The sequence below is a fragment of the Dicentrarchus labrax genome, unplaced genomic scaffold, assembly GCF_905237075.1.
Source record: "Dicentrarchus labrax unplaced genomic scaffold, dlabrax2021, whole genome shotgun sequence".
In the NCBI taxonomy this organism is placed as follows: domain Eukaryota; kingdom Metazoa; phylum Chordata; class Actinopteri; family Moronidae; genus Dicentrarchus; species Dicentrarchus labrax.
This window is the reverse complement of record NW_026136713.1, coordinates 19,314,273-19,325,481: the sequence shown is the minus strand read 5'-3', so window position 1 is coordinate 19,325,481 and position 11,209 is coordinate 19,314,273. Positions and strand designations below refer to the sequence as shown.

Below are 11,209 nucleotides of genomic sequence, written 5' to 3'. Positions count from 1 at the left end.
GGCGACAAGGGCAAGGAAAAACTGCCTGTTAAAAGGCAGAAACCTAGGACAGATCCTTTGGCTCTAGGTGGGTGGTCGTCTGTCTCGACCAGTTGGGGTGAGGGAGAGACAGGACAGAGAGAGAGAGAGACGAGAGACAGACAGACAGACAGGTGCACAGCAACAATGTATATTTGAAATGTAATTCTAACAATTTTAGTTACTAAATGTATTTTCTCTCCTATCTACCCCTATTCTTTGAAATAATACATAAAGGAGCTTACATACTGTGTGTTAATCTTTATTTATCATCATCTTTGATGTTTGTCTAATATTCTCAAAAGCTTTTCTTAAAGTCAAATTTTGTTGGATAGATGAGATGTGTCATGTCCCCCTATCTTCCCACTTCCATACTATTTAATTAATTAATGAAATAATGAATCAATCAATTAATCAATCAATTATTTTTTTTTCATATTTCTGGTTCACACATCCCATTCCTTATAATATTGTTCGGACATGCTGATAATGTAATACAAATTAATTCATTAAATTAAGAGTTGCCCTTCAATTAGAATTAGAATTTATAATACTATTGTTTAATGAATATTTATATATGTATATATATATATATATATATATATATATATATATATATATATATATATATATTGTAGCACGTCGGGCTACAGTCGGGGTTCCCTCAGCACAAAAGAAATCACCCTCCGAAGTTGAACACACCACTTTTATTTAGAGCGTTGCTCACTCAACACACAACAACTGGCACCATAGGCTCTAGCTCTCAGTGGCACTCCCGGTAGCCTCTCTCTGGACCAGCACACTACTGCAAAGATAAGGGTAGAGTCATTAGGTATTCATCAGCAGGTGAGGTAATCAACTCACCTGGTGCGGCTCTCCCAAGCCTTCTCCACAGCTCTCTCTCCTGCAGCTGAGGGCAAACCATGCCCACCTCCATATATATATATATATCTGTATAATAACATAGGTAATATATAAATGATTCAAACAAAGCAGCAAGGCCCAGGTTTAAAATGATTATGCTGAAAGGACATTCAGAGCTTGATTTTATAAAGCACTGTGCCATTAGCCCAGGAGAACAGGTTCAACGTCACATAAAATCATGATGTCAGCCAAATAAGCTGATTGTCACCTGAGGAAAAAGCACAGGTGTCACTAAAACATAAATTATGGCTCTGTTCTATTCAAGTATCCTGCATTAATCCATGACAGTGTGACGGTGAGCCAGCATGAGCAATACCAAGACCCTGATACCTGGGCTTTCCATATGGTGATATGTCAAAATGCCAGCTATGAAAAGGACCTATGACAATATCACTAACAAGCACCCAAAAACAATCGATATGAACTGTTTACCATTTAACTCTTACATTTCTACATTCTGCAGGTTTTGTTAGTGTTTCCATGGCAACAATAATACAGCAGTGACTTGGTTGCTAAGGGGGTTAAGTGTGTGTCCGCATGTGTAACAGTCTGTGATTGCTTTATAACACAATGAGTGTGTAAAAAAACTGCGTGCCTGCATATTTCTGTATCTACACTGTGCAGATCATTTAATCTACACACTACCATGTATGTAGTTCGCATAGGTGGCTGTGATCTGCCTCTCATGAATTTGTGCCTTCCTTTTTCAGCAAATGAGAAGTCTTATCCAGGGTTGGTGGGTCAGCAAGGATGGAAAACTTGGTGGTGGCGCTTTAGTTTTTCACAGTAAAAGCTTTAGGTGCCTCATTCTACAGCCAGTCAATTTTTTATCAAAGGATTGTTGTCCATCTGTTGCATATAGATTGTGATGTCTAATATTGTTCACATGTGACTTGGTTCACATGCCCTCTGGTACTCCAAATTCCATATTTGCCCCTGACTTGTTTAATTTTTATCAGGGTGCCCTTGCACTGTTTCTCTTTTCCTGTCTGTATTTTACAGTGCAGTTAGTTCCACACGCTTGTTTGTAAGACCTACTGGAACAGCTCTCCTGTTGCCTTTCACAGACTTGTATTGTTAATTTATGGCTCTTTTATTTCTCTCCCTGGGGAGATGGGGTCATTACAACATTTAATTTTACCAACAGGGAAATCAAATCTTTCTTACTGCTTTTCACTGAATGTGATCATTGAGAGTCATGCTCATTAAAGAGCAAGAAACCAAAAACAAAAACATTATTAGAAATAAAATCAGCACCTCCTTTTTCCTCTTTGAATATTTTATCGTTAGTTCTGGGCCATAGCATTCTTCCCACAGACACATGCAAACTCGATGCTGTGAGTCATGCATAAATAATAATTTGGATTCCCAGTAACTGAGGTCATTGCAGTGTCTGTCACATATCTATTAAAAGATGCAATTTAGGGAATTAAGAGAGGATTCTCTATTTCACATGTGACCTCCATGCAAGTATGGCTTGTGTTTGAGTGGATTTGAAGGATTCCAAGTTCATGACATTAATTTATGAAGGACTAAATGGGTTTTTGAAAATCAATAGAAAACAACTGTGGAGTATGACAGCAGTAATAGATTTAGTTCTCTATGCCTTGGGAATAACCAGTTTATCAGTAAGAAGGAGTTAGTTTATCTACATTTTCTATTCAATGCTTTTAATATTGCCACTCAAGAATTGAATTTCGGGTGGATTTGACTCGGTACCTGGCAAGTTTAAAAGCACCTTGAAGGCGAAATTACAAAGCGTTAGGAGCAAGGTTACATGAGTTTTTAGTCATGCTAACACTATGGTTAATTCGAGTCAGTCTGTTGGTCCAGACTGAAATATTTTGACTAGGGATGATCAATCCGATCTCAACGATCTGTGTTGTAAGTGGTTTACAGTTGGTAAATGAATAAAGGGGTTAATGGAAGTCCGGCTGCAGGAGGGGGTCTATGTCAGCTACAGCATTTAGAGTGTGGCTACATGTATAGGTTCATAGCTACACTGTAACCCTTCAATACACAAGTATTAATCCACTATATATTATGAAAACACTCCGACCACACAAATGATTTGACACCATAAGGTCATCATTTGATCACATGATTTGTGTAGTTGTTGTGCATTGATACTATTATCAGAAACAAGCAAACAAAGCTGCAGTATGTAAGTTTTATAGAAATAACTTTTTGTTATATTTGCTGACACTTTCTCAATATTCTATCCTGACAGTATATGAGACAGATAATCTGAAAAAATCAGGCTCTTCTGGTTCCTGCTGGTGCTCCTAATGGCGTTTGCAAGACTCCACCACGCCTTAATGAAAACATCTAATCAGAGTTGAGATAGAAAGACGCTTTGGGTTGTTGGCTTTAAGATAGTTGATTGTTGAGTCTCATTCCCAGCCATATGTGACAACCTGGGAATGATACTCAACAATCAGCTTTCTGTCTTGGCTCTGATTGGTTCTTTTTGTATGGGTTCTTGCAAATATGATCAGGAGCACTAGGAGGAGCCAGACAAACCTGATATCTGCCTCATGTACTACTGTCAGGATATACTTAAAGTTTCAGTAACCTACTGCAGCTTTAATAATAAAATATAACAGCAATGGGTGGTTCATTAATGCAGTGAATGCAACCACTCATCATGGCCTCTGAATTTTATTAAAATTCTCTAACCTTTTGATCTGTATTAGCAGTTCCTCAAGGTAGGGTAAGGCAAGCTTCACCACAGTATTCACAGGCTGCTGAATAAAATCCTCCCACACCACAATGGAATTAAAATATTGGTATGAAAATGACATTCCGAAAGAATGAAATCTGAATTTAATGTGACACAAAAATATGATTAACCAAAATATGTATATATATTTTAAGCAACAAATAAATAGAAAAGTAGTTAGTATACCTAACTTAGTGTACTGTTCATCTCTGATGTTCACTATAATCCTGTAAATGTGAAATCATATCACCAGGATGCTGGAACCATTGTAACTCTAGTACAATAGCTTGGGTTGAGATGCTCAAAGGTATCTGAACTGGAGATACTGAGCTGCAAATGAGTGGAATGTGAGTTGAAAGAGATTGACTCCGCTTAACTCAGGTGAATCAGGGTGAGCACCAACGGTCAAGCCTGAGGATTGTTGTCAGCTCACCTCTTAATCATTAGGAGCAGTCAGCCTTTCTAGGATTTAGTTTTACACTTTTGACCTGTGTGGGATTTTTGCTGACAACACTGGGGATAAAGCGTTTGTATCTTTCAGTCAAGCTTTTATTCACAGCTCTCAACTTTTCATCTTTTGCTGAGCTGCGTAGAGTTTGATGGGGATTTTAAATTGTCAGCATCCAGCAGGTACCTCCTACATATTTAATATTCCTCTTTGGAAGAAACATCCACTTTCCGTCATTGACACTGACAATTGTTGGACACCAATCTTGTCGAGCCAGGTGATTTTTTCTTTTGGTGTTGCAATTATAGATCACATTTAAAAAAACATTTGTGACCACAGAGCACTTTATGTACATTTTGTAAATCATGACTAATTAATTCAAAATTAGCCAGTAGTCTCACTGTTTAATAACTGTATTGTTGTTTCACAGCCTTGCTATAATAAACATAGTGATTCTTTGATTTTAAGATGCCAGAAGTTACTGTAGATGACATCTTTTGTTAGTTTTTGGTTATTTTTGACACATTCTCAGTTCTGATTGATTGATTTGGTATATTCCAGGCATAGATGTTAAGGAATACACAGTGTAATAACTAATAATGGTTACTATGGAAGTAAAAAAAATAGAATTAAAAGTACAATAAAATGTGGGGGGAAGGGTTAATCTTAGACAGTGTCCTCATTGCTGGCCTGGGTATACGGTGACATATTGGGAGTTAAGCAGCTCTCATTGGTTGGGCTTAGTTTCGACTCCTCGGTAGCAAGAAACAATGGCAGCTGTGTGTCCTAGTGTGAGTCACTGAGAATGACTTGTCAGTCACATGCTAGGCTGCCCTGAAGCATACCCTGCTTTATCTTTTAGCTTTATTTAACTCTAAATGGGAAGAAGACTTGAAATTAGCAATTGAGACCATAAACTCATTAGAAAACAGTTTACTGAGGTAATAAATCAAGTGAGAAGTAAGGTCATAGTTCCATAAGGCTCAATAGGACATTTTTGCAGCCCTTTAAACTGCCCCCTGCTGGTCATTAGAATTAATGCAGGTTTAAGACACATATATATTAATATAATTATATTCTGTCAGTGGATTCTCCCAGTCGTATTCTTGCAGAGTTTGTTGTAAATATACTTTATGCAGGGGAGAGCAGCACCTATTTTATGCTCACGCAAATTAACCACTCTTTGAAGGGCCTTGCCGTCCTGTTTGGACAATGACGCTCTTGATGTTGCAGCACTACAAATTGTTCAGCATTTGAGGTGAAACATTTGGGGTGCTTGCCTTTCTCACCACAGAGACAGTATGCAGCACCCAGGCCAGGCACTCAAGGACATGGAGACCAAGGTACTTACAGCTGTCCTCCCTCTCCATCAAAGAAGTGTAGCTCCTCCCCTACTTCGGATTTGTCCACAATCAGCTTGGCTCTTGCTGGACTTTGATTCAGGCAATTATTCTGCACTGTTAATTTGCAGGTATGAACAGTTTTATTGTACGTTCAAATGGTGTAATATTATTTCAAGGCATTTTCAACCAAACTGGGTTTTTATGCCCACTCAGTCTCTCTCTCATTCTTCTCTCTTGTCTTTTTCTGTCTCTGTTCTTTTGAAACGACCTCCACATTAAGTCTTATTTATTACAAATTAATCTTAGTCAAAAACAACTTGGAGACACGATGACCTTTCTGAAATCGCAAATGAAAATGTCTCTTTTTTCCTCAAATGTAACAGATTCTGACCCTTTAATCAGAAAATGTTTTGCATGTTAATTAGGAGTACAGTCAGTTTGAATTAATTATGTTGAGCATCTTGGCTATGTGACTTTTTTTTTTTTTACTCCAGCTAAAACAAAATGGCTTCCACAAATAAGTTTTTGTGCCACACAAACAGCAGGAAAAAAATAGGACAATGTAACCAGTTGTAGGCAGTAAATTGTGCAGTTTTGTCAGATGTAAATTAAAGTGTATTTTGTACCTTTCTGAGAAAAATATATACTATTTTGACACACACACAACTTCAACATCTATAAACCAAACCATTTTCAATCATATTGACCTCTTTTAAAGTTTAAAACTCTTTTGGTAGGCCTTTCCCCTCATCGGTTAACATATACTGTACATATTCAGTTTCTGGGGATTTCTGGGGATAAAGTTTAGTAATTGTGAGCTTGAGCTTGTTTAGTCTTTTAATCTGTTGTGTCCAAGTGAAGGTGAAAGGGATGTGGAGTTTATGAATGATTTATGAAGTTTGCTTGAATTTGGCAAGTAGGGGTGGCTCATTATCAGAGTCAAAGACAATTGCTGTAAGCATAAATATTGCACATACCCCTTTACAAGTGATCACATTTATAACAATAAAAATCTGTTTCAAGTTACACTTATACGTTTTTGGCTTTCAATGTCAAAAAACAATGTGGGCATTTTGGACAAATATCCTGAGTCAATTTTGTTGTATTTTTGGAAAGAATAGTGGGTTGTCTTTCCCTTAAGTTCCAAGACCCCCAGAAAAACCAAAGCAGGATACCCTAACATAATGTTAAGGTTATTTTTCTTTGTCTCACTGCACTCCAGGACACTCAAATTGAATTAAAGTACTCCGTTAAGGTACTCTGCCTTTAGGCATAACAGAATAATGTTAAAAAACACAGTAACTTTGCTTTGCAGTTTTGGTTTGCAGTTAAGGCTCTGGAAGTATGGTGTTATGCCTATGTAATACAGCGTAACTTTAGCATGCTAATAATTAATAACTGTCATCGAACACACAAACACACACACACAATAGCTTGAATACCGTTTTAAAGCAAATAGTGTTGCAGCTAGCTATTAAGAATAGCCGATTGCTCTCAAGGTAAAATGTTGGTGGAGGTGGCTTTAAAACACAGACACCAAGATCAAAGTAAGAATGATTATGTTAGGCTACAAGGAAGATAGAGCTAAATTGGCAATCTATTAAAATTACGTGTTAGCTAGCTTAGGCTAACTACTTGACAAACAAAACAAAACTGCGAGCCAAACTATGCTATGATCACTAGATTTATGCAGAGGCTGTCATCATTACCTTATACTGATTTTATGTATTGATCAGTTAACCAAATGAGTGATCAAATGGAAGTTAGTGCTTTTTGCTTTGGCAGGAACCTATATTATCATGATGACAATGCAAAGGCAGACTACCTTAACTTCCAAAAAGGAGTCAAAGGTTTTTTAAAGAATTTCACATTTCCATGATTCTGCATATAAATAATTTAGCTGGACTACAAACATTTTTGTAATTTTTCTCAGTTCTAGACTCTGGCAAGTTAAGATATTTTGCATTTGTAGGGCAGCACTGATCCATCAAACTTGTGGTCAAAGTGGTCAAGATACATAGATAACAGGCCATGTTGTGTCATATATGAAGACATATGCACAAAGAACTTGTTCTAGAAGAAGACTAAGCTCAACACAGCTACATTTTTTAATCACCATCAAAGCTTATAAATAAAATAAAGTCACATATAAGTGAATAGATCTCATTTGTAAAAACAATAATGATAAAACCTTTTTGTAATCTGTTACAGTACTGAAGCTACCCATATTTAAAGAACATCTACTCTATAATAATTGGCAAATTCTACAGTCTGACTTAATATGTGTTGGAACTACATGCCCGGAAATCATCACTATTCTTTATTCTATTTATTTATGTCACTGGTCTTCTATATGTGGCCAGAGGGGAAGTTGGTTTATGTCGGTTAGGGCCTAAACATTTTCTTGCACTTTCTTTTCTCATAGCCCGCATTTGATTTACTACAGTCCATGGAGATAGATAGGCAATCTATATAAGTTGGGTTTTGTGTTGCCACACTTTAATATTTACATCAATGAATAAAGACATTCAATTGGAACATTTTTTTTGTTTTTTAACCAAGCACAATAGCTTGGATATAAATGACACTGACAATACAGTCTACCCGACCCCCCCAAAAAACATTCAAATTCTCAATGACAAAAACTTTAAACTGTCCAGGAATACAACTTGAGCTGAGACAACTAAGAATTAATATTGAACTGTTGTTAATATTGGATTCATTAGACACAGAGAAGACCACTTGGATCAAGACCACTGGCAAAATTGCAGAACCACTTAGCCAAATGTAATTACATCTGTCTTGTGAGAGCTCCTTAAAATTCCAAGTGTGAGGGTTGTCATTATTAAAGTATTAATGGAGTGTATCATTGAGGAGTTTATTGTTCTGTTTTTTTGGCATTGGTCTTCAGGGAGAAGTCATAGTCTTATATTCTCTGTCATAATCTGGATGGTAGCACCTGTGTTGCCTTTTTACTCTGGTGACTGGTGAAACCAACAACTTTAATCAGTTGTAAAACTGTTTGTAGAAATGTGCCCAGAACTGCTGAGGCCAACGTTTATAACTAATGAAGTCTTGCTGAAGGGACATTGAAGGGATTGTTGGAACTCATATTCAGTCAGGGAGGGAGAGATAGAGAACAAGGGAGTGCCTGTGCAGTTATGTGTGGATAAGAGAAGAGGTTGTGTTTGTTATGAACAAAAAGTAGCTGATGTGGAGTTTTACTCTGTCATGATGATAAACTTGTAATAATGTGCCTTTATTTTCTGACTTTGTAATATGAGTAACTTTACATTGGCAGTTTCAGAGCAGTTAGTTTGTGAAAGTTTTCTGTATGTGTGAGATGCCTATGCCGGTTGCTGGGATGTAATTATTTGTGGAGTGTGACACATAAATGTGTTGCATAAGCTTTGTTAGCATGTATACTCCAGTTAGGAAAAGGACAATGGATTAGCAGTCCATTGCCTTAACCATTCGGCAACCTCGTCTTTGGCAGCCTGTTTTCAAAGGGACTGCTGGACGCGCTGTCCTGACAAAGCAAACAAAGTTGAGCACATGTCAGCTTGGCACACAAGTCATTGAGCAAGTCTACAAGGGCAATTAACTCAAATGGTAGAGTACCTCTGCTTAACAGCGTTCTTATTCACCTCCACCAACTGCAGGCAAGTGTTCCTTATTACTATTCCATTATTTGAAACCACCTTCTTTGGATTTCTATGATTGTTTCAAGCACACACAGCCCTGTGGAGGGAAGCGCACTTCTCTTCAGGCTGTTCACCCCAAGAGTGAATTCAGTCTTGTTTTTGGGTGACGTAAGCCGCCAATTGGTTGGCCTAGTTTTGTCCAGGTGTCTGGCACTGGCTGTTTTGTCGTAATCTAGCCAGTTTTGCCACAGGGCCGTAATTGTGCTCCTTTCAAAAGGAGACATGAAAAGAAACCACTGAAGAGCAAGAATTAGGAATCACTAAAAGGGCCATCTTGTTGCAATCAATTTTTTAACATTACCTATAGAACTTTAGCTTGTTGACCTGTAGACACGGCAGACTCAACATAACTCAACTGCGACGAGGATGGGATTCGAACCCACGCGTGCAGAGCACAATGGATTAGCAGTCCATCGCCTTAACCACTCGGCCACCTCGTCTTTGGCAGCCTGTTTTCAAAGGGACCGCCGGACGCGCTGTCCTGACAAAGCAAACAAAGTTGAGCACATGGGGGGGAATTAGCTCAAATGGTAGAGAGCTCGCTTAGCATGGGAGAGGTAGCGGGATCGTTGCCCGCGTTCTCCACAAGGCTTTAGTTTCCTCTGTTCTGTCGATGAGTCAGTGACTGAAAGACGTTAAATGGATGGACAAACTTCACTCGGATGGTGATGGTCTTCTTAGTCCTTCATACCGCTGCCTGAAAGCCTACTTAGTTGCATTGCTCTCTCTGCCTTGTGGTGCACTGTACGTGTGTTCTTCTTCCAGCGGCTGTGGACGGTAACTGGAGTTAGTGCCCCAGCCACCACTGGGCAAGTTAATTCCCTGCAAAACCAGCTTGTCGTCCGCTCTGCGCTTGTACCTCTGCTTAACAGCGTTCTTATTCACCTCCACCAACTGCAGGCAAGTGCTCCTTATTACTATTCCATTATTTGAAACCACCTTCTTTGGATTTCTATGATTGTTTCAAGCACACACAGCCCTGTGGAGGGAAGCGCACTTCTCTTCAGGCTGTCCACCCCAAGAGTGAATTCAGTCTTGTTTTTGGGTGACGTAAGCCGCCAATTGGTTGGCCTAGTTTTGTCCAGGTGTCTGGCACTGGCTGCTTTGTCGTAATCTAGCAAGTTTTGCCACAGGGCCGTAATTGTGCTCATTTCAAAAGGAGACATGAAAAGAAACCGCTGAAGAGCAAGAATTAGGAATCACTAAAAGGGCCATCTTATTGCAATCAATTTTTTAACATTACCTATAGAACTTTAGCTTGTTGACCTGTAGACACAGCAGACTCAAGATAACTCAACTGCGACAAGGATGGGATTCGAACCCACGCGTGCAGAGCACAATGGATTAGCAGTCCATCGCCTTAACCACTCGGCCACCTCGTCTTTGGCAGCCTGTTTTCAAAGGGACCGCCGGACGCGCTGTCCTGACACAGCAAACAAAGTTGAGCACATGTCAGCTTGGCACACAAGTCATTGAGCAAGTCTACAAGGGGAATTAGCGCAAATGGTAGAGCGCTCGCTGCGCAAAGGAAGGGAGCCAATCTTTCCGCCCCCTCACGCAAGTGAAAAATACTGGAAAAATACTGAATAATGTAATAACAGATATATTTTCCCCTGCAACAACATCCAGGTGATATCCCTGTGCGTTGTGACCGATTTCGAGCTATATGTTTATCGAGTCACCCGCCGTAGCTGGATTCGAACCTGCGGTCTGCCGGACAAGGTGCGTTCTAGATTTAAATGCCCAAGCTATGCCGCCCCTTAGCGGTCAGAAATCCCATAGTTATTTCACGTCATTGCATTGATTAATACTTATTATTTTCGTGTGTATTATTAAGAGCATTGCTTTAGCTTTAAGATATATGCCCCTCAATGACTAGTAATGTTTATATCTATCTATCACTTATATGTATATTACTATTACTGCTTTGGGTTTAAGATCATATGGACCCCAATGACTTGTGATGTTTATTTCTGTATCTGTTAAAAGAATGATAACAATAAAATGTGCCTTCAAAGACTGTGGGACAATATGGAGCTTTTTGCTTTAG

The 11,209-nt window shown here is 38.8% G+C and overlaps 2 non-coding genes across 2 annotated transcripts; both read right to left on the bottom strand.

Moving 5' to 3' along the window:
• Window positions 1-9,517: 9,517 nt before the first annotated feature.
• On the bottom strand, window positions 9,518-9,599 carry trnas-gcu (transfer RNA serine (anticodon GCU)). Its single transcript has one exon. It is a non-coding gene; the product is annotated as a tRNA-Ser (tRNA).
• An 860-nt stretch (window positions 9,600-10,459) lies between these two features.
• On the bottom strand, window positions 10,460-10,541 carry trnas-gcu (transfer RNA serine (anticodon GCU)). Its single transcript has one exon. It is a non-coding gene; the product is annotated as a tRNA-Ser (tRNA).
• Between the last annotated feature and the right edge of the window lie 668 nt (window positions 10,542-11,209).